This window comes from Gossypium arboreum, chromosome 6 (genome assembly GCF_025698485.1).
Source record: "Gossypium arboreum isolate Shixiya-1 chromosome 6, ASM2569848v2, whole genome shotgun sequence".
NCBI classification, from domain to species: Eukaryota; Viridiplantae; Streptophyta; class Magnoliopsida; order Malvales; family Malvaceae; genus Gossypium; species Gossypium arboreum.
This window is the reverse complement of record NC_069075.1, coordinates 16,815,985-16,838,719: the sequence shown is the minus strand read 5'-3', so window position 1 is coordinate 16,838,719 and position 22,735 is coordinate 16,815,985. Positions and strand designations below refer to the sequence as shown.

General features: G+C 37.5%; 2 non-coding genes across 2 annotated transcripts; one reads left to right on the top strand and one right to left on the bottom strand.

Annotated features, from left to right (window-relative positions):
• Positions 1 to 927: 927 nt before the first annotated feature.
• LOC128294511 (small nucleolar RNA R71) lies at positions 928 to 1,033 on the top strand. The gene has a single exon (XR_008284820.1). It is a non-coding gene; the product is annotated as a small nucleolar RNA R71 (small nucleolar RNA).
• A 5,597-nt stretch (positions 1,034 to 6,630) lies between these two features.
• Positions 6,631 to 6,737, bottom strand: LOC128294559 (small nucleolar RNA R71). The gene has a single exon (XR_008284869.1). It is a non-coding gene; the product is annotated as a small nucleolar RNA R71 (small nucleolar RNA).
• Positions 6,738 to 22,735: the final 15,998 nt, after the last annotated feature.

Here is a 22,735-nt window from a genome sequence, read left to right as displayed (position 1 = left end):
TAAGGAATTTACCAAATTGTTTATCTGAGCGGTCTTTCCTTGTCGCATTAGGGTATGACACACGAGGTTTGTATTCTGTACTTACCGGTTTCTACTCATTGTGGTCTACCTCCCTTTACCTTTGCTTATCTCAGTTTCTTGCCTTGGTTCTGGCTCAGGCTCAACGAATCCTTCTTCATCTTAAACATTGATTGCGTTGAGCTGTTCCCTTGGGTTAGGTTCAGTATTACTTGGCAAGCTACTTTGTGGTCATTCGAAGATTAGTGTGAACAGCTGGCCTATCTGAGTTTCGAGCCTTTGGATCGACGCTTGTTGATTTTTAAGTGCTGTCTCAGTGTTCTGGAAACGAGTTTCTAACACCGAAATAAATTTAGATAGCATCTCTTCAAGGTTCAGTTTCTTTTCCTGTTGATAAGGTGGTTGTTGAAAACCCAGAGGATGTTGTGGCCTTTGATTTTCTTGACCGCCCCACGAGAAATTGGGATGGTTCCTCCAACCTGCACTATAAGTGTTACTATATGGGTTATTTTGGGATCTAGAGTTATTGTTAGCCATATATTGGACTTGTTCCTCCTCGATGCTAGCGTTAAAGCGTTGATATTCTGTGCATGCTCCTCCTCCATTCGAATCGCACCTCATCACTAGATGTACCTGCGAAGAACCAAGTAAACCATCAATCTTTTTATTTAGAAGTTCTACCTGATTTGACAGCATAGTAACCGAATCGACATTATAAACGCCTATGCTTTAGTTGGCTTAGTCCTCATGACTTGCCACTGATAATTATTCAGTGACATCTCTTCAATAAATTCATAATCCTCTTCAGGTGTTTTGTTATTGATGGTTCCCCCGGCTGCTGCATCAATCATCTGTCCTGTCGAGGGGTTCACACCATTGTAGAATGTTTGAACATGCAACCATAGAGGTAATCCATGGTGAGGACACCTTCGCAGTAGGTCCTTGTATCTCTCCCATGCATCGTAAAGAGTTTCTAAGTCCATCTACACAAACGAAGAGATATCATTACGTAATTTGGCTGTTTTAGCTGGTGGAAAATATTTTAATTAAAATTTTTCGGTCATTTGTTCCCAAGTAGTAATTGACCCTCGTGGTAACGAGTTCAACCACTGTTAAGCTTTGTTCATCAATGAAAAAGGGAATAACCGAAGACGAATGGCATCATCAGAAACACCATTAATTTTAAATGTATCGCAGAATTCCAGGAAATTTTCCAAGTGAGTGTTTGGATCCTCATCCTGCAAACTATCAAACTGAACAAATTGCTATATCATTTGAACGGTGTTAGGTTTTAGTTCAAAATTATTCGCATGCAATAGCAGGCCTAACTATAGTCGATTCAGTTCTTGTTAAAGTAGGTTTAGCATAATCATACATAGTACGCAGAGTAGGATTCTGATTAATAGCAATCGCAGGAGGTAGCTAATTTTCTTGGTTTTCAACCATCTCCTCGGTTGGGGTTTGAATATCATCCTCTTGCTCGTTCTCTGTGTATCTTAAGTTTCACCTTATTTCTCTTTGGTTTCTGTGAACTTTGCGATAAATTTCTTCGTCAAAAAGTAGTGGTCCTGACAGGTTTCTTCTAGTCATAAACTATAACAACCTGCCAAGAGAAAGAGAAAGTAAATTAAATAATAATAAAAATAAAAATAAAATTAACTTACAAGAAAAGTAAATGGCTAAAGTAATAAAAATTGAGTGTTCCTAATATCTTAGTTCCCCGGCAATGGCGCCAAAAACTTGATCATGATATTCGTGTGATAAGTTTTATAAATTTATAATAAATCGTTCTTGAAACTAACTATTATCACGATGAAGGCAAGTGTACCTATCGAACAGTAGTATAGTTTTCGTAAGACCGGATTGTCGAACTAAAGGAACTAAAAGTACTAGTAATGACTGTCTTTTTATTATCTAGCCTAAGAATAATGGGGTTTGTTTTAACTAACTAATTAACTAAACTAAGAAATCACAGAAAATAGAATTGGCCAATGACTTTTGGAAAACTCGATTGATTGAGCCAATACCTAAGGAAAATCCACCTAGACTTCACTTGTTATTTGACTCTGAATCAGACGATTTATTCATTTGACTTGATCCGTAGAAATCCCTAAGTTATATTATTATCCCTTTCAAGACTAACAACGTCTAACCCTAGGTTGAATAATTGAAATCTCTTTCTAATTAACTCCCTAGGATTGCATTAACTCGATCTATGGATCCACTTATGAGGTTTCACCCTAATCCGGCAAAATCTTGTCATCCTATCTCTAGGCGCGCAACCAACTCCGCTTAATTATGACAAATGTACTCTTAGACAGAGTCTATTCCTCCTCTGAATAAGAGCTTAACTTGAATCAATATCCTGGAATATCAAAACAAGAATTAAGAACACATAATTAAGAACAAGTCAAATATTTATCATACAATTCAGATAATAATAGCAAGATTCATCTTAGCTTTCATTCCCCTTAGGTATTTAGGGGATTTAGTTCATAACTAAAAAGAAAAACATCTGAGAAGAATAATGAATACAAAACATAAAGAAAAGCCAAAACTCCTCAAGGGAAATTGAGGGGAGATATTTAGTCTTGATGATGAATCCGGCTTTTGAGATTGATCAATTGGCTTCCTTGAGCAGTTCCTTGCTTCCTTCTCTGTGTGTGTCTTTTTCCTCCTCCTTTAGGATGTATTTATAGGCTTTGGAATGCCTAAGAAGCCTTAAAATTGGCCTTTTCCAAATTGGACTCAACTTGGGCTCGGTAGGGACACGCCCGTGTGACACGCTCGTGTGCGATTACTTCATGCTGTGCTCACGCCTGTTAGAATGGCACGGGTGTGTGTTCTACCCGTGTGAGTCGTGCTTCAATTCTGCCAAATTGACACTGCCGTGTGGTCTACCCGTGTGAGGTAGTCTAGGCCGTGTTGATTTCGTATGTTGGCCCATTTTCTCTGTTTTTGGCCCGTTTCTCGTTCCTTTCGCTCTCCTATGCTCGCCTAAGTATAAAACATGAAATTAAGGCATTAGGAGCATTGAATTCACCAATTCTAAGGAAAAATCATCGATAAAATGTGTTAAGCATGGGGTAAAAATATGTATAAATTACAGTTTATCATCAATCTATCCAAAATAACCCAGATTGCATCTTTCTTGCTCGTTGTCATTGGTAAATTGGATACAAAATCCATTGTGACTCTGTCCCATTTCCATTCAGGTATCATGATCGGTTGTAGCAATCTAGAAGGTACCTAATGCTCGACTTTTACTTGCTGACTTACTAAACATTTCGATACAAAGTCAGAAATGTCTCGTTTCATACCTTGCCACCAATAGTGCTATTTTAGATCATTATACATCTTCATACTACCTAGGTGAACAGATAGCCGACTATTATGAGCTTCGTTCAAAATCATCTGAATCAACTGTGTATTTCTTGGAATGCATATTCGGTTTCTGAACTGCAAACATCCCTTAGCATCCACTTCAAATTCTGAATCAACATTCGAATCATATTGAGCTCGTTTTGCTATCAATTCATTATCGACTTTCTAAGCTTTGCAAATCTGCTGAATAAATAACGGTCTTGCTTTTAACTCGGCTATTATTGCACCATCATCTGACATAACCATATGTGCATTCATTGCACGCAAAGCAAACAGGGATTTTCGACTTAGAGCATCAGCAACAACATTAGCCTTTCTCGGGTGATAGTCAATCACAAGTTCATAGTCTTTTAGCAATTCTAACCATTGTCGTTGTCTCAAATTCAGATCTTTCTGAGTCATCAAGTACTTCAGGCTTTTGTGATTAGAATAAACATGACATTTTTCACCAAACAGATAGTGACGCCAAATTTTCAACTCAAATACAATAGCTGCCAACTCTAGGTCGTGTGTCAGATAGTTCTTTTCATGTGGCTTTAACTATCTCGAGGCATAAGCTATAACTTTGCCTTTCTACATCAGTACACAACCCAAACCATTTCAAGATGCATCACTATAGAGAACAAATTCTTTACCTGATTCTGGCTGAACTAGCACTGGAGCTTCGGTCAAAAGGGCTTTCAACTGATCAAAGCTTTTTGGCACTTTTCTGACCATTCAAATTTAACATCTTTTTGTAATAGCTTCGTCATCGGGGTTGCAATCATAGAGAAACCTTTCATAAATCGTCTATAGTAACCAGCAAGTCCTAGAAAACTTTGGACTTTAGAAACGTTTCTTGGAGGTTTCCAGTCAAGTATTGCTGAAATTTTAGTCGGATCAACTCGAATAACTGATGCTGAAACAACATGTCCCAGAAAGCTAACTTCGTGTAACTAGAACTCACATTTATTAAACTTCACAGACAACTATTTTTCTGGAAAATTTTGTAACACAAGTCTCAAATGCTCGGCATGTTCGGTTTCATCACGGGAATAGATCAATATATCATCAATGAACACAACCACAAATTGATCTAAATACTGCCTGAAGATCTGATTCATCAAATCCATAAAAACAGTAGGTGCATTAGTAAGTTCGAACGGCTGATAAACCGTAATTTATACATATTTCTATCCGATGCTTAGCACATTTTATGGATGATTTTTCCTTAAAATTGGTGAATTTGATGCTCCTAATGCCTTAATTTCATATTTTATACTTAGGTGAGCATAGGAGAGTGAAAGGAACGAGAAACGGACCAAAAATGGAGAAAATGGGCCAACGTATGAAATCAACATGGCCTAGACCTCCTCACACAGGCATACCACACGACCGTGTCAATTTGGAAGAATCGAAGCATGACTCACACGGTGGATCACACACCCGTGCCTATTTAACAGGCTCGACCACGGCCTAAAGTAATCGCACACGGGCGTGTCCCTGTCGAGCCCAAGCTTAGTCCAATTCAGAAAAGGTGAATTTTAAGGGCTCTTAGGCATTCCAAAGCCTATTTAAACACCTGAGGAGGCACTTAGAAGGGGGAGGCACAAGAGGAAGTAAGGAATTGCTCAAGGAAAGCCAATCGATCCATCTCAGAAGCTGGATTCATCATCAAGACTGAAGATCTCCCTTCAATTTCCCTTCAGGAGATTTGGGTTTTCTTTATGTTTTGCATTCATTATTCTTTCGAGATGTTTATCTTTTTAGTTATGAACTAAAACCCCTAAATACCTAAGGGGAATGAAACCTAAGACAGATCTTGTTATTATTATCTGAATTGTATGATAAATATTTGACTTGTTCTTAATTATGTGTTCTTAATTCTTGTTTTGATATTCCAGGATATTGATTCAAGTTAAGTTCTTATTCAGAGGAGGAATAGACCTTGTCTAAGAGTACATTTATCATATTTAAGTGGAGTTGATTCTGCGCCTAGAGATAGGGTGACAAGATTTTGCTAGATTAGGGTGAAACCTAATAAGGGGATCCATAGATCGAGTTAATGCAACACTAGGGAGTTAATTAGAAAGAGATTTCAATTATTCAACCTAGGGTTAGACGTTGTTAGTCTCGAGAGGGATAATAATATAACTTAGGGATTTCTACGGATCAAGTCAAATGAATAAATCGTCTAATTCAGAGTCAAATAACAAGTGAAGTCTAGGTGGATTTTCCTTAGGTATTGTCTTAATTCAATCGTATTTCCAAAAGTAATTTCCCAATTCTATTTTCTGTGAATTCTTAGTTTAGTTAATTAGTTAGTTAAAACAAACCCCATTATTCTTAGGCTAGATAATAAAAAGACAGTCATTACTAGAACTTTTAGTTCCTTTGGTTTCGACAATTCGGTCTTGCTAAAACTATACTACTGTTCGATAGATACACTTGCCTTCATCATGATAATAGTTAGTTTCAAGAACGATTCATTATAAATATTTAAAACCTGTCACGAATATCACGTATCAAGTTTTTGGCGTAGTTGTCGGAGAACTAAAATATTAGGAACACTCGATTTTTATTACTTTAGCCATTTACTTTTACTGCAATTTAAATTTTATTCTAATTTTTATTACTAATTCTTCATTTTCCCTTTTTCTGGCAGGTTTTATAGTTTATAACTAGAAGAAACCCGTCAGGACCATTACTTTTTGATAGTGAGATTGACCGCACAGTTCGCAGAAACCAAAGAGAAATAAGGCGAAGCTTAAGATACACAAAGAACGAGCAAGAGGACAATATTCAAACCACAACCGAGGAGATGGCTGAAAACCAAGAAAATCCGCTACCTCCTGCAATTGCTGTTAATTAAAATCCTGCTTCGCGCATTATGTATGATTATGCTAAACCTAATTTAATAGGAACTGAGTCATATATAGTTAGACCTGCTATTGCTGCAAATAATTTTGAACTGAAACCTAGCACAATTCAAATGATACAACAGTTTATTCAGCTTGATAGTTTGCAAGACGAGGATCCCAACACTCACTTGGTAAATTTCCCAGAATTTTGCGATACCTTTAAAATTAATGGCGTTTCTGATGACGCCATTCGCCTTCGGTTGTTTCCTTTTTTGTTAAGGAACAAAACTAAACAATGGTTGAACTCGTTACAATGAGGGTCAATCACTACTTGGGAACAAATGACCGAAAATTTTTTATTAAAATATTTTCCACGGCTAAAACAGCCAAATTATGATATGATATCTCTTCTTTTGTGCAGATGGATTTAGAGGCGCTCTACGATGGATGGGAGAGATATAAGGACCTTTTGCGAAGATGCCCTCACCATAGGTTACCACTCTGGCTTCAGGTTCAAACTTTTCAGAATGGCCCGAATCCTTCGACTCGACAAATGGTTGACGCAGCTGCTGGCGGAACGATCAATAATAAAACACCTAAAGATGCCTATGAATTTTTAGAGGAGATGTCATTGAATAACTATCAGTGGCAAATCATGAGGACAAAGCCAACGAAAACAACTGGAGTTTATAACGTTGATTCGGTCACCATGCTCTCTAATCATGTAGAACTCTTGAATAAGAAAATTGATGGTTTTCTTAGTTCTTCACAGGTTCACCTAGTAATGCAGTGCGAAGCAAATGGAGGTGGATCGAGCAATTCAGAATACCCACCTTATGGTCACAACATGGAGAACGAGCAGTTAAATTACATGGGTAATAATCCTCGATCTCAAAATAATCCTTATAGCAATACTTACAGTGCAGGTTGGAGGAATCACCCAAATTTTTCATGGGGAGGCCAAAGAAATCAAAAACCACCACCCCCTCTAGGCTTTCAGCAACCACCATACTAGCAGGAGAAAAAATCGAACCTTGAAGAGATGCTAACCAAATTCATCTCGGTGTCAGAGACTCGTTTTTAGAATACTGATACGACACTAAAAAATTAACAAGCATCAATCTAGGGGCTCAAAACTCAGATTGAACAGCTCGCCAAATTGATTTTCGAACGACCGCAAGGTAGCCTGCTAAGCAGCATTGAATCTAACCCAAGGGAGTAACTCAACGCAATTGCCCTTCAATATGAGGAAGGGCTAGTTGCAGAACCAAGGCCAGAAATGGTGGTAAGCAAAGGTAAGGATGAGGTAGGCTACAATGAGCCAACGCCGGTAATTACAGAATATAAACCTCGTTTGCCATACCCCAATGCGATAAGGAAAGACCGATCAGACGAACAATTTGGTAAATTCCTTAAACTTTTAAAGAAACTACATATTAACTTACCGTTTATTAAAGCCCTTTCGTAGATGCCGAACGCAGTCCAATTTTTAAAGGAACTTCTAGCACATAAACGAAAGTTAGATGAAAGGTCGCATGTGGAGCTGAACGCGGTTTGCTTAGCCATTTTTCAGAGTAACCTACCCAACAAACTAAAAGATCCAGGGAGTTTTAAGATTCATTGTTTAATTGGTAGTTTAGATGTTAATAATGAGTTGGCTGATCTAGGGGGTAGTATCAATGTTATGCCTTACAAATTGTTTAAGCAACTAGGACTAGGGAAACCCAAACAAACTAGGATGAGCATTCAATTAGCAGATAAAACTATCAGATTTCCTAGGGGTATCATTGAAGACGTACTCGTTAAAATTGACAAATTTATATTCCCAGTTGATTTTGTTGTTTTAGACATAGAAGAGGATAGTAATGTTCATTTAATTTTGGGAAGGCCCTTTTTAGCAACTGTGATCGCGTGATTCATAACAAGTAATAAATATTTATAATGAAGATCAAACTTAGACTAACTATTATCACGACAAAAAGGCAAGCGCACCTATCGAACAATAGTATAGTAATGACAAGACCGGGATATCGCACCCAAGGGAACCAAAAGTACTAGTAATAACTATCTTTTTATTATCTAGCCTAAGAATAAAAGGGTTTGTTTTAATTAACTAATTATTTAAACTAAGAACGCACAGAGAAAAGAATTGAGGAATTGCTTTTGGGAAAATCGATTGACTTGAGACAATACCTAAGGAAAAATCCACCTAGACTTTACTTGTTATTCTGGCTCCGAATCGGACGCTTTATTCATTCAACTGGTTCCGTAGATATCCCTAAGTTTTGTTATTATCCCTATTCAAGACTAATAACGTCTAATCCCTAGATTGAATAACTGGGACTTTTCTCTAATTAACATTCTAGGGTTGCATTAACTCAATCTATGGATCCCCTTATTAGGTTTCACCCTAATTCAGTAAAATCTTATCACCCTATTTCTAGGCGCGAAATCAACTCCGCTTAATTATGAAAAATGTACTCTTAGACAGGGTCTATTCCTCCTCTGAATAAGAGCGTGTCTTGAATTAGTATTCTGGGATATCAAAACAAGAATTAAGAACACATAATTAAGAACAAGTTAAATATTTATCATATGATTCAGAAAATAATAACAAGATTCGTCTTAGGTTTCATTCCCCTTAGGTATTTAGGGGTTTAGTTCATAACTAAATAATAAAACATCTTCGAAGAATAAAGAATACAAAACATAAAAAAAACCCAAAACTCCTAAGGGAAATTGAGAAGAGATCTTCAGTCTTGATAATGAATCCGGCTTCTGAGATGGATCAATCGGCTTCCTGGGGGTAATTCTTTACCCCCTCCTCCATATCCTTTTCCTCCTCCTCTAGTATATATTTATAGGCTTTGGAATGCCTAGAAACCTTTAAAAGTGGCCTTTTCCAAATTGGACTTAACTTGGGCTCGGCAGGGACACGCCCGTGTGACACGGTCATGTGACGTGATTGCCAGGCCGTGTTTGATCCGTTAAATTACACACGGTCGTATGGGTCAATGGCCAGGCCGTGTGAATTGTGAAAGCCTTGGTCGACACCTTCGAAAGACACGGGCGTGTGAGCTGCCAGTGTGGCAAGGCTTAGGCCGTGTCATCTTCTTGGTTTGCTCTGTTTTGTCCCTTTTTAGCTCGTTTTTGGCTCCTTTTGACTCTTGGTGCTCTCTTGAGTATAAAAAATGAAATTAAAGCACTAGGAGCATCGAATTCACCAATTCTAATGAGAAATCATCTATAAAATGCATTAACCATGGGGTAAAATATGTATAATTTACGGTTTATCAAATACCCCCGCACTTAAGCATTTGCTTTTCCTCAAGCAAAATCCTCAACTCATAATCAAAATAAATTCTCCTCAACTTATAATTCTTATCGATAATATCTCAAAATAATCCATAGGTAATCATACATTGAAAATCCAACTAAAAGTGCATAAAATTTTCAAACATTCCAAGTTGAGTATTTAATCATGCAAACACAGGTGTCTCTCTACATCTAAGTAATTACCTTTGATTCATAATATCATAGAGTTTCACATCCTCACTAAAGATTCACTTAAATCACTCGAGGTGCTTAAGGACAATAAATGAAACACTCAATAGTCAATAATAAAAAGTCATTACCATAGGCTTGCATGAAAATCAAATCTCCACCACTATAGTTTAAACAGATGCATCAATCAAAAGGTTTTTAGAAGGTTGTAATGAGGCTTGGTTAGGGGGTGTGGTCAAAATTTGAAAGAAAGGGTTAGAATCGAGATTGACTTGAAAAGTTGCCTTAACTAGAAAAAAAAGAGTTAATCTTCATTTGCGTACAACAGAGCTTTTCTCAGAATATGAAATTACAGATATGTATACATAGTTTTTTTTTTTTAAGAAGAAGTTAAATAATATAGACTAAATATCAAGACAAAACATAGCTAGGCAATCTATTCAACTCAAATCTAGACAAAAATAGGGATTAATTTAGGGGATTTCAACAATAATGGGTTAAAGGTTAATATTAAGGGTAATACAAGAATTGGTTTGTTGGGCTCAAGGGGGTTTACTAGGGGTTAATCGTGGAGGTAGGCTTTTCATGGCATGAGTGGGTTAATCCTAAGTGCCTTAATCATTTTGATATATCAAATCAAATGGTGTGGTATCGACATGCATAATCAAGCAAGTTCTAGAATAACAGTTCAATATCGACGACTCAAAGCAATAATAAAAGTGAGCATGAAAGGATGAATAGATGCTCAAAAGGCTAAAAATCTCACAAAAAATTATAGCTTTTTGATGTTTAGACTCGTGAATTCTAATTCAAAGTAATACCTAGACTTAGGGAAACAACCTATAATTTTAATTTCTTAAAATCAACTTATCATGCTTGATTCTCTAATGTCTTAAAGTTTAAATAATCAATGCATAAATCCTTATGTTTTAATTCAATATATATCAATCAAAATCATAAATCAATTAAAATTTATCTTAAATATGATATGTGAGTTTTTCATGAGAACAAGGTAATTATTCAGGGATTTTTCTGATAGTGAAATAAATACCCCCCACACTTAAGATGTACATTGCCCTCAATGTACAAAGATAGATGTTAGAGAATAAAAATAAGATAGGGAGAGAAGTGAAACTTCTTGTATGATGAATTCCTCGAACTAGAGTTTTGGAGAGTGATTGGTTTGAGAGTGAAGGAGGATACTCCGGCGGTCGTAGAGGTTCATTAGGCTATAAGTCCTATGCCAAAAGAATATTATATCTAGTGGTAGCTATGGTCGTGGTCAAGCAGGACATGGCAGTCGTGGAGAACCTTCCTCGGTGGAGTTGTAATTCATATGTGATGATGAGCTTAAGAGCTCTATATAACTGTGATAAAATCAAAAACTTTTTAGGAGATCTTAGGAAGAATAAGGACTCAAAAATAAATAACCAAAATTAATAAAAAATAAAATAAAATTAAAAAATCTAACAAAAATAAAATTAGTTTCGATAAAAGTTAAAAGATAAAATAATAAATAAATATTTCTAAACATCTTCATCGCGGGACGGTTTGTGAGGTGGGACTGGCGGTGAGATGTGGATGTGCTGACAAATCTACTGTAGAGTAGCATCAATGTTGTCAAATCGTTGAAAGCACTACTGCTCGGATCGGGTGAGGCGCTCAGAGATGTCAGCATATGAAGCCGCCGCATGAACTGGACGAGAGGGTGGTGGTGGCTGAGTCGGTGGGTCCTCGTGCTGTAGGGAGGTTCCTCGGCGCCTCTCGATTATCCTCATGCTAAGCATGCTCGAGATGCTTTATGGAGACATCTGTCCAGTCGATGAAGCGGCCTACTGCTAAAGGACGGGCTCGAAGTATTTGGAAGAGCTCTTCTTGGAGCCTCGTGAAGACTATAGGAGAGGGAAAAGAGATGGGGAAATGAGGAATAATGCAGGGGAAGTGGATTTTAGGATGGTTTAGGGGTTAGGAAAATGAGAAGCTGGGAAGTGGTGGCTGGGATAGGGATTAGGGAGTGGAGAAGGGTAGATTTCGGCTAGGGTTTTGAAAGGAAAAAGAAAATGAACTGTGGTTTGCTTATATTGGAGAGGTTCACACGGCCTATGGCCACGCTCGTGTCTTTTGAGGGTGAGCCCATGTTTTTCTAATTTTACGAATTAGGTCATGCCTGGCTACTATCCCACGCCTGTGTGTCTGGGCGTGTGTTGAACACGGCCATGTCGCACGGCCATGCCTAGCTTTGTTCGCTTCTCCCACGCCCGTGTGTTATGGTAGCATGCCTGTGTATTGTTGTACACGGCTGAATGGCACGGGCGTGTCTCACGCTCGTGTCGAAGAAACAAAATTGAGCCTTGTCCCTGGCACGCCCGTGTTTTTTCATTCCCACGCCTGTGGTCACCTATGAAGTTCATCCACGGCCATGTCGCACGGCCATGGGGATTTATTGCATCCCGTGTTTTGGGTAAATCATGTACCCTGTTTTCACACGGCCGTATCACATGGTTGTGTTTCCCTCCGTGTTGGTCATTCGGCCTTAAGCACGGCCATGTTACAGGCCGTATGGTGCTGGGAACCTGTACTTCAAATACTCTGCTAGTGACCTAAATGTTTAAACTTGAATTTAAAATAATTTAAAATTGTTAGTACTCGGGTTACTAATCGCGTGATTTGTAACAAGTAATAAATATTTATAATGAAGATCAAACCTAGACTAACTATTATCACGATGAAAAGGCAAGCGCACCTATCGAACAATAGTATTGTAATGGCAAGACCGGGATATCGTACCCAAGGGAGCCAAAAGTACTAGTAATAACTATCTTTTTATTATCTAGCCTAAGAATAAAAGGGTTTGTTTTAATTAACTAATTATTTAAACTAATTAACTGATTTAATTAAAACAAAGAGAAAATTTGGAAAAAGAATTGAAGAAAAGCAATTGATAAAGACGACACCCAAGGAAGAATCCACCTAGATTTCACTTGTTATCTGACTCTGAACCGGACGATTTATTCACTTGACTTGATGCGTGAGACTCCCTAACCTATGTTATTATCCCTTTCGAGACTAATAACATCTAACCCTCAGTTGAATTAATTGAAATTTCTTTCTTAATTAAAACCCCTAGGGAAGCAGTAAATCACTCTATGGACTCTCATATTAGGTTTCACCCTAATTTGGCAAAATCTTGTAACCCTATTTCTAGGCATTCGATCAACTATGCTAATTTATGCCAAATCTACTCTTAGGCAAGGTCTATTCCTCCTCTGCATAAGCACATCAAATCATGAATTAATACCCGGCATATTAACTCAAGCATTAAGAACACATAATTAAGAACAAATCAAGTATTTATCATACAGTTCAGATAATAATAATAAGATCCATCATAGGTTTTATCCCCTTTAGGTATCTAAGGGGTTTAGTTCATAATAAAATAAGAGTACATCTCAAGAGTATGAAAATAACAAAACATAAAGAAAACTCTAAAACCCCTGAAGGAATTCTGAGAGAGATCTTCAGTCTTGGAGTAGCTCCGGCTTTTGAGATGGATCGTCTGGCTTTCTTCAAGTAATTCCTGGCGTGTGGTTCTATATTCCAGAAAAGTTCTGAAAAGAGCCGCCTCCTTCTAGGTCACACTTAGGGTGTTTGTATAGGATTTAGATTGGATTTTTTTCCTCCTTAAGTACCCTTTTCCGTGTAAAATACAACTCTTTAAAAAAGGGATACGCCCGTGTGCCACGGTCGTGTGACGTGATTACCAGGCCGTGTTCGATCCGTTAATTACACAAGGCCGTGTGGGCTCAATGGCCAGGCCATGTGAATCGTGAGAGCCTTGGTCGACACCCTCGAATGCCACGGGAATGTGAGATGCCTGTGTGGCAAGGCTTAGGCTGTGTGATCTTCTCGATTTGGTCCGTTTTGTCCCTTTTTAACTTGTTTTTGGCTCCTTTCGACTCTTGGTGCTCTCCTTAGTAAAAAACATGAAATAATTGGATTAAGAGGGCCAAAATCCAGAAATCTAGTAATAAACATCCATAAATATGCTAAGTATTTGGGGTATAGATATGTATAATTTGGCGTTTATCAAATACCCCCACACTTAAGCATTTGCTTGTCCTCAAGCAAAATTCTCATTTACTGCTAGAATTCATTCTTCTCAATCACATAATCATTACTGATAATGTTACAAGTTATTCCACAGAAAATCATACAGTGAGAATTCAACTATAGGGGCATTAAAAGCCTCAAACAATCTAAATCGAATATTTTGATAATAAAATCATAGGTAATCTCCTTCCTCTAAGTAATTAACTTTAGTCCTAAATATACAAGAGATGACATCCTCACTAAAGATTCACTCAAATCACTCAAAGTGTTTAAGGTTCAAGATTAAACACTCGATTGTCTAACATGAAAAGTTATTACCATAGGCTTGCATGAAAATCAAATCTCCACCACTTGTAATTGATATGATATACTAATCAAAAGGTCTTTGCATGGTTGTAACGGGGTTTAGGTTAAAGGTATAGATACAAGATGAAGAGATAAATGTTAGAATCGAGATAATTTTAATATATTACCCCACTATCAAAAACTTAATTACTGAACCATAAACTAATATCTAGAACTATTTTACATGAGTTCATGACAACTTTAGCTTGCTAAGAATTACACATTTTTTTAAGAACAAATCAAGTCGATACAATATAGAAATCATACTTCATGATTCAGTAACAAAAAATGGTGAACATAGCGAGATAACAATATTAAATTCAATCTCGATAAAAAGGGTCAAATTCAGTAGGAGGATTTCAACAATAATGGGTTAATGGGTTAATGATTAGGGTTAATCAATGAAAAAGGGTTAGTAGGCTCAAGGGGTTTCACTAAAGGTTTAATTATGTGGGAAGGCTTTTTATGGAGTAAATGGGTTAAATCCTAAGTGCCTTTATCATCTCAGTATATCAAATCATATGTGTGATCTCGATATGTATAATCGAAGCAAGTTCTAGAATAACAGTTCAATGTTGACACACTCAAACCACAAAAGAAGTGAGCAAGAAAGAAAGCTATATGCTCAAAAGGCTAAAAAATCTCACCCAAAATTTGGGTTTTTGATGTCATTCCTGTATACTTAAGATTTCAAGATAATACGTCAATTTAGGAAAATAATCTAAAAAATTTTAGTTCTCAAAATATCAACTTATCATGCTCGATTCTCTAATGTCCTATAATCAAATAATTATGCATAATTCCTATAGTCTAATTCATGACATACCAACAATAATTATAGATCAATCAGAATTTATTCGATTAAGATTATGGGAAAATCACTTAAGCACAAGACCAACTTCAGGGGTTTGAGAATAATGCAAAAAGTTAGGTTTCATGTTCACCCCCCACACTTAAGATGTACATTGCCCTCAATGTACAAAGATATATTATTCAAAATAAAGAAAATCATAAGAGGAAAGGAGGTGAAACTCCCTGTTATATAGATGTGGAGCTTGATTCTGAGGATGGAGTGTTCAGGGAAAGTGGTAGCTGCCATTGTTCTTGGCTAGATGAAGAAGTTGGGTCGTTGAACATCGCACTCGTGAGGTATTGTTTCCCTTTTGTTTCCTCATTCCGTAAAATATTCCTAGCAGCTTTGCTTGGAAGTCTGTAGAATCATGAAGAGTTTTTTAAGAGTTGGTGTGGAAGAGAGCGTAGTGGAATTACTTGTTAGAAATACCAGAAAATGAAAAAGGTAAAATTTACTAATATAGATATGTCTTTCAAAATAAAATAATAAAATTGAAATGAAAATAAAAATCAAAAGAAAAATAAAAAATAAAATAAAAATAAGAATAAATAATAATAAAAAATAGGAGGAGTCAATGATCCTCGTCGGTGGGGCCCTCAGGTGGTGGTGCTGGAGTGGCGATGTGGAAGTGTCAGCACAGCTGCTGTATCATGGCCTACATATCGTCCATCTGTTGGTCCCGTTGTTGATCTCGCTCGTGGATCATCTCAAACTGTGCAGTGCAATACTACTCGAAATAGGCGAGTCGGTCGGAAAGGTGTGCCAATGAAGCACCCGCATGAGCTGGTCGTTCCCTAGGTGGCGCGGTAGAAGGCTCCTCATGCTGTGGGGGAACATCATCAGGGATGTCCTCAAGATCCTCCTCGTCAATGGCATGCGAGAGACGGTACTGAGGAGGATCAGTCCCACATTGGCACTCGATCATCCTCATGTGTAACATAGTCGTGATGCCCTGTGGGGACATCTGACCTATCAGGGTAAGCTGATGACTGGGCCGTGGTGTTGAGGAGGCCGAAGTGTCTGGCAAGGCGCGTCACGTAGGGGCCGATGGAGATGACTCCCTTCCTATGCCGCTCGGTCTGATGGCGAATGGCGAAAGAAATTAAGTACGCTAAGTTGGTCACGTGTGCATTCGCCATGCACGATAAATAGTAGGCGTTATGGGTGGTGACGACGCCGGTGCTCTCTCTCCTCCTGGTTAAGGTGTGTGCCAATATGCAATAGAGATATCGTAGGGAAGGGGGAAGAGCTGAGGCCTTTGAGCGGCTGGGGTCGTAGGTGGAAGAAAATGGTGCCGAAGCCTTCCAACACAAGGAGGGGGAGATGTAGATATTGTGTGGTAGTGTATTCATGTCCTCCTCCTCTAGAAACTCATCGGTGTAAAGTCCCAGACCAACTCCAAACTCTGGGACACTCATCGAACGAACTAGACCGCCTAATTGGAAGTGAATGGTGCCTGGGTCATCATTGTTCGTCATCACCAACTGTAAATGAAAAGTAGAGCATAATTCTAAAGTTAGCTCTAAATAAGTGGGCTCGGTAATAGTGAAGAACTATTCCCATGGGTTTGTGGACAGGAGGGCGCGGATGGCGTCAGTGAGTTGGACTTGCTCTACGGTAGCCCAGTCGATGCAGTAACCCATAGTGATGGGTCGTGCGCGTAGTATCTAAAATAGCTCCTCCTGCGAAGCTTGTGGAAATTCAAGGAATGGGTGCCGAACTTTAGCTGTAGTACGTACCGAGGAAGAACTCGGTCCCTGCGTCTCTTTAAGGATGGGACCGTGGCTTTCTTTCCTCTTGATGACGACATAATGTACCTGAAAATATATGAGCATTGATAGAATCTAAGATACATCAGTAGCTAAGCAAGAGGCCCAAAACTAGTATATGCTATTTAGTGGCTTAAATAATTCAAATATAGAAAATTCTAAATCAAATTCCTAACTTGTCTAAAGCAAAATAGTACAATATCTATGTAGAATACTACTGTAGGAATAAAAAATGGAAAAATAAAGTTGAGAAAGTGAACCAAGGGCTGTTGTATGGCGGCGCACGGGCGTGTGATGTTGCGCACGGGCATGTGACGCGGGGGTATAGCCGTGTGGAGGAAAAATGGAGGGTATAGAGAGGGGAAAGTGGGGATTAATGCAAGGGGAATGGATTTCAGGGTGGTTTGAGGGTTGGGGAAGTGAGAATTTTGGGAATGGTGGCCGGAATAATGATTAGGGAGTGGGGAGGAGGAGTTTTCGGCTACGTTTTTGAAAGGGGGAAGAAGATGAACAGTGGTTTGTTTATATAGGAGAGGGTCACATGGTCTAGGGTCACGCCCGTGTACTTTGAGGGCGAGCCCGTGTTTTTCAAATTTTTCAATTTAGGTCATGCCCGGTTACTGTCTCATGCCCTTGTGTCTTAGGCGTGTGTGGTACATGGCCATGTCGCACGGCCGTGCCTAACTTTGTTTGCTTCTCCCACGCCCGTGTGTTATGGTAGCACACCTATGGATTATTGTACACGGCTGAAGGACACGGGCGTGTCGCACGCCCGTGTCGAAGAAACAGAATTGAGCCTTGTCCCTGGCATGCCCGTGGGTTTTCATTCCCACGCTCGTGTGTTCCTATCAAGTTCACCCACGACTATGTCGCACGGCCGTGGGGATTTATCGCACCCCGTGTTTTGGGGGAATCATGTCCTGCTTCAACACGGCCGTATAACACAGCCGTGTCTCTTCCCCTTTTTGGCACCGCTTTAGGCACACCCGTGTGTAATAACTCAAATTTTACGGTTATCGAAAAAGTGTATTTTTGAGTCTCCGTTACTGAAAAATGGATCCGTAAATAATTATAATTTTTTTAAAAAGTTAATTGAGTGGTTAATTAGAGTTTAATTAAGTGAATTTAGCTTAATTAAGGATAATTGATAAAAGGATTAAATTGAATAAAGTGTGAAAGTTTAATTATAGATTAAAAGGAAATAAAAAGTACCAAAATGGAAATTATGCTATTTAGCATAAGTGAGGAACATATAAAGTAAAAATCTAAGATTTTTGAGGAATATATAAAGTAAAAATCTAAGATTTTTACTCGATTTCAAATTATAAAATTTATATATTTATTAGTAATAAATGATATTAAATTAATTTATTATAATTATATTATAAGATATTTATATGATAAATAAATTAGTACAAAGACAAATGTATAGTAAATAAAATATACAAGTGTATGGATAAAATACATACATTTGTAAAACATGTATTAGATATTAAATAGATATTTATTTTATTATAAAAGATATTTATTAATTAAATAATTATATTATAAGATTTTATACGATAAATATATTAAATAATGACAAATGTATGGTTATAAATGAATACAAATGTACTAATAATATACACATGAATAAATAAATAATACTTATTATTTAAGTATAAATACATATGTATATATATTTAAAAGAAAGAAAAAAAAGATAGAAAGGAAGAAAACAAAGAAAACGAAACAGAGAGCAGGGGAAGGAAAGAAAGAAAAAGAGAAAAGAAAGAAGAAAAGGGGAAAATTAAAGGTGTGATGCTTGGAAGCTTAATAGGTAAGTAAATTTCGCCTTTTTTACTTAATTTTGGTGTTTTAGAAGCTTTGGAACAAGATTTTGATAAAATTAAGTTGATATTTTGAAAGTTAATAGATTTCTAGATAATGTTCATGTTGAGTAAAATGATGAAATAAGGGTTTAATTGATAGAAATTCAAGTTAGAAATGAAATAAAGATTGAATTGCAAAGTAATTCATAAGTTTTATGTTGAAGGGCTAATTTTTAAAGTTATTATGGATGAGTGCTGGAAGCATATGATGAATAAACATAGAATTGAAGCTTTAATTTTGATATATGATAATTTTATCAAGTAAAACTAATGGAAATTGATTTTACGACTAATCTTTTAATTTCATGTTTTATACTCAAGAGAGCCTAGGATAGAAAAAAGAGCAAGAAACGGGCCAAAAATGGACAAATTGGGCCAAATTTAGTGTTTCACACGGCCTAGGTACTTCCACACGGGTGATCCACATGCCCGTGTGTGACACACGGGTAGGCCACACGCCCGTGTGTCATGGCCGTGTTGACACTAAACTAAGTCAAAATTGCATACGGCTTGAGCACCTTCACATGGGCAAGGCACACAGCCGTGTCCCTGTCAAGCCCAAGTCTAATTCTATTCAAAAAAGGCCAATTTTGAGGGTTTTCAAGCATTCCAATGTCTATATAAACACCCTAGAAGAGAATCAAAGGGGAGACACAAAGGAGAAAGCAGAAAATACTCAAGGACAGCCATCGGAATTAGCTCGGAGACAGGATCTACTTCAAGACTGAAGATCTCCATTCAATTTCCTTAGAAGTTCTTTCGGTTTCTTTATGTTTTGTTATTTTCCCAGTTTTGAGATGTTTTCCATTATTATGAACTAAACTCCCTAAATACCCAAGGGAGATAAAACCTAAGATGGATCTTATTACTAATACTTGTTCTTATTCTTAATTGTGAGTTTTAAATCCTTGCTTTGATATTCTAGGACATTAATTCAGGTTTTGATGTGCTTATTCAGTGGAGCAAAAGTCCCTATTTAAGAGTAGATATTCCATAGTTAAGCGGAGTTGCATGCAATCCTAGAGATAGGACGACATAAATCTGTCGGATTAGAGTCAAATCTAATAAGGGAATCTATAAATTGAGTTAATACGACGATAGGGGTTTTAATTAGGAAGAGATTTCAATTAATCAACCTAGAGTCAGTAGTTCTTAGTCTCAAGAGAGATACTAACATAAATCAGGGATTTCTTCAGATTAAATCAAGTGAATAAATCGTTTAATTCAGAAGTGATAAGTGAAGTCTAAGTGGATTCTTCCTTGGGTATTGTCTGCTCTATCGGTTTTCTAAACAGTAGTTTTCAACTTTTATCTCTGTTGTGATCTTAGTTAATTAGATAATTAAGTCTTAGTTAAAACATTCCTTTAATTGTTAGGCTAAATAATAAAAAAGATAGTAATTACTAGTACTTTTAGTCCTTGCGGATACGATATTTCTGGTCTCACCAAAACTATACTACTGTTCGATAGGTGCGTTTGCCTTAGTCAAATTTTTAGTTAGTTTAGCGACCATCACTTTTCTTTTGTACTCTAAGAGCTCTTAGTATGGGCCTATGGGGCCCAAATCACGTTTTGGATATAACCCAAGTTTAATCCCAACATCGTTGAAAACTATGAAAAATGCCACTTGAAGCAGGGCACACGCCCGTGTGGAAGGGCAACACGTCCGTGTGGGCATTATGACATGGCCGTGCTAAAGGCCCGTGTGGTTCACACAGCCTAAGTACAAGGGGACACGCCCGTGTCTTAAGCTCATGTGGATTTAAATTCCAAATTCGAACTTGCAGGGGTTTTCACATGGCCTGATACACGCTCGTGTCCATGGCCGGTGTCCCTCACACGGCCATGACACGCCCATGTCCAAGCTCATGTCTAAAAACCTTGACATTCTGTTTCTGACGTCAGCAACAATTTAGGGGCACACGCCCGTGGCCAGAGACCGTGTCCTCCGCATAGCTGAGACACACGGCCCTGTCTCTAGTTGTGTTTTTACTACCATGCATACTGACTTGCAAATTTGAGGTGTAGGGGACACACGGTCGAGCAACACGCCTATGGGGCTGACCGTGTGTCACACACGGCCTACACACATGCCCGTGTGTCTACTTGTGTGGACGATATAAAGCTATCTACCAAGCCCCTTGCCACCCTGAAACACAATCTATCATACCCAAGTCTATCACAACAATATTTCCCAACCAAGCTACCATAACTAAGGCCTATATAGATTTCATACATATTCAACCATGCCAACAATTTTCACATTCATGAAAGACTTTCTTGCATTCATAAAACAACTTTCAATATTAGCCATTATTTATGGCCTTATAAAAAATGAGTCAAGTACTAAATTAAGCCAACACATTTGGCCTCAAAACAATGTGACACTTTAACAAAATCAAAGGATCTTATACATGCCATAATAAAAATAAAACAACTAACTATACCTAGTGCTTCAAAATGATAGTGTGACTGGCTTCTCCGACGTAGGCGATGATCCATGAGCTACTTTGGTGGCACTATAAGAAAATGGAAAGCTTAGTAAGTTGCATGTCAATAAACATCAACTGATTATCATACATCAATATGCTACTAACATTTCATGGCTTGTTCATGAATACAATAAATAGACATAAGCACAACCTACTCATCACCATCCAATACAATTCATATAACATAGATTGAGCCCAGAACTCATGCATTTCAAGTAGGTACCTATACCACTCACCACACGGTTATAACTTTTCTCATTTCGTTATAAATCCATAAATCTTCTGTTGAACCATTTGGAATACTACAGGATATTCGATAGCCCTAAACATGGGATAAGATGCCGATGCCATGTCCCAGACATCATCTTACTTTGGCTAGCACATTAAAGTTAATGCCATGTCCCAGACAGGTCTTACACTAACACACAACAAGCTGACGCCATGTCTCAGACAGGTCTTACACTAGCTTGTATATCCCGAGGCCGATACATGTCCCAGACATGTCTTACACTGGCTCTTATAATGTGGCCGATGTATGTCCAAGACATTTCTTACACTGGCTCACATACTACCCAATGTCATGGTACGAATACCCAAGTCTATTCCAAATGTTCAACCGAAAGTCTTTACTACATTAATTTCTCAACATGCATTCTCATAATCACAATCAAACAATTTATGCAATATCAATTCAATCATACATCATAGCAATATAGTTGCATTATTAACATACAACTTACCTCAGTATACAAAACGTGAGCGACTATTTTTAGCTTAGTCCGCTAGCTTGGCTTTTCTCCGGTTTAGGCCCGGATTTTGTAATTCTTTATCTAAAATGGAAAAGTTCATTCATTTAATCAGCATATCAATCTAGACACTTACAAATTTATAATTTTGGGAAAAATGACCATTTTGCCCCTAGGCTTTCACAAAATGACCATTTTACCACTAGGCCCGAAAATCTATTTTTATCGAATTTCCTTGTTAACCAAGACTAGTCGACCATTTATTTCTTTTATGAAAACCCCAAAATTTCCACTATTTCACACAATTACAACTTATTTCATAACTTTTACAAATTGGTCCTATTAGGGGTTTCCATGAAAATCCTTTCACAAAAGTTGTTTATTACACAACTAAGATTCATTTTCTTCCATAAAAACTCAGAAAACATCATAAATCCTTTCATGGAAAATCCTTAGACTATTAACCATTTTACAAATGGTCCCTTCATTAGCTATCTCATGCTACAAGGGTTCCAAAAGTACAAAAATTATAAAAAAAATAACCTTCAAATTAACTTACTTGCAAGAGGATAGCTTGAATAAAATTTTAAAGATCCAAGAACCCTTATTTTGTTGAAAATTTTGGTGAAAAAGAAGGGGTGAAAGGGATGATATCATTCTTTTTCTATTTTATTTCTTTTTAGTCATTTTAGCCACCCAATTTTCATCTAACATTGACTTTTCTATCCTTTTTTCTCCTATGGCCGGCCACCTCTCTAAAAAGGGTCTATTTTCCCTTTAAAGACCTCAAAAATATGAATCAT